The sequence below is a fragment of the Sorex fumeus genome, unplaced genomic scaffold, assembly GCF_029834395.1.
Source record: "Sorex fumeus unplaced genomic scaffold, SorFum_2.1 ptg000063l, whole genome shotgun sequence".
Taxonomy (NCBI): Eukaryota; Metazoa; Chordata; class Mammalia; order Eulipotyphla; family Soricidae; genus Sorex; species Sorex fumeus.
Genome location: NW_026606120.1, coordinates 72,995,142 through 72,997,048, shown reverse-complemented (window position 1 = coordinate 72,997,048; position 1,907 = coordinate 72,995,142). Strand labels below are relative to the sequence as shown.

The 1,907-nt window shown below is 43.7% G+C and overlaps 1 non-coding gene across 1 annotated transcript; it reads left to right on the top strand.

Annotated features, from left to right (window-relative positions):
* The first annotated feature begins 141 nt into the window (after positions 1-141).
* On the top strand, positions 142-213 carry TRNAC-GCA (transfer RNA cysteine (anticodon GCA)). The gene has a single exon. It is a non-coding gene; the product is annotated as a tRNA-Cys (tRNA).
* Positions 214-1,907: the final 1,694 nt, after the last annotated feature.

Sequence of the window (1,907 nt, the reverse complement as noted above, 5' to 3'; positions counted from 1 at the left end):
TCTGGTTTTGTAGAATTCCACCAGGAAGCAGGGAGCAGGAAGCAGTTGAATATAAACACCAAACTGTCACCAAGAGGCAGTATCTGGGCTATAAACACGACAGTCACTACAGTGAAGTTGTACCTCCCATCTACCAGCAGAGGGGGTATAGCTCAGGGGTAGAGCATTTGACTGCAGATCAAGAGGTCCCCGGTTCAAATCCGGGTGCCCCCTTGCTAGTTCACTTTTAAGCCATCGTGTCCAGCTTGTTAAATTCTCTACAAACAATTGTAGGTCACACTATCTCAAGTCTTCCAGACTACTCAGACTGAGAAGACAGACTCTTACACATAAAGATGAAGCACCTACACATTTCCCAAGCTCTCTGTAATTTCAAAGTGATCTCAGACACAATAGGGGTACACCTGAGACCCTTCACAGAGGGAAATTTCCCCACACCCTCTATGATTCCAAAGTGACCTCAGACATCTGAGGCCCTTCATAGAGGACAATTTCTATACTAAGATAATTTCCATTTCAGTCCTATTCCTTTATGTATCACTAGTAGAGCCTTTCAGAGGCTACATGCCTTTCCCACTATCTTCTGTGGAGATGAGAACACAGCACTTATCAAGCCAGATACTACAGAAGGGAGTTTCCAGAATCAATATAGAACAAAGTCACTCTTATTATTTCTATATTTATTTATTTATTTATTTTGAGTCATACCTGGCAGTGTTTTGGGCTTAATTTTGTTTCTGTGCTCCAAAACCACTCCTGGCATGGCTTGAGCAAACATTTAAGCCAGGGATCAAATCCAGCTCTGCTGCATATGCAGATCAGGCAAGGTGAGCTACCCTCTGTACTAACTCTCCAACCCCTCTTATTATTTTTATTAGGAAATTCCTTGGGGACCTCTAGCCCCCAGGTTCCCGCCCCTGAGAGCTGACAGACAATATGAAGTAGAAACAGCGATGGCCTTAAAAACCATCTACTATATTGGGGCTGGAGGGATAGTACAGCTGATCCCTGGCATCCCATATGGTCCCCTAAGCACTGCTAGGAATAATTTATAAGTTCATAGCCAGGAATAAATAACCCCTGAGCATCCCTAGGGGACCCAAAAACAAAACAAAACAAAAACCAACTACTACCAAAAAAGAAAAAAAAATGCCAACAAAACCAAAACAAGACATTTTGGGAAGACATAGCGATATGTATGTATGATATAAACAATGAAATGTTTGCCATGCATATATATGAGGCCCTGGATTATTTTTGTGTTTTTTTTTTCTTTTTGGGTCACACCCAGCAATGCACAGGGGTTACTCCTGGCTCCGCACTCAGGAATTACCCCTGGCAGTGCTCAGGGGACCATATGGGATGATGGGAATCAAACCCGGGTTGACCGCGTGCAAGGCAAACACCCTACCCGCTGTGCTATTGCTCCAGCCCCAAGGCCCTGAATTTGATCCATGGTATAACAGCATAGCCTCCCCCCGCCCCCCCAAAAAAACCCCAAAACTTAACTTGGAAAGGTATCATTCCTCAGTCTTTTTAAGACTACAGACCCCAAGATGGTTGAGAAATAGGATAATATTTTAGTATTTTATTTATTTTCTTTTTTTGCTTTTTGGGTTACACCTGGCGATGCTCAGGGGTTACTCCTGGCTTTGCACTCAGGAATCACTCCTGGCAGTGCTCAGGAGACCATATGGGATTCTGGGAATCGAACCCCAGTCGGCCACGTTCAAGGCAAACGCCCTACCCGCTGTACTATCACTCCAGCCCCAGTATTTTATTTTAGTATTTTATTCATTAAATACTTTCATTTCATCATCCTGTTATTCGTCGATTGCCTCGAGCAGGCCCCAGTAACGTCTCTTTCATCCTAGCCCTGAGATTATATTCAAGGCTCTTTAGGAGAA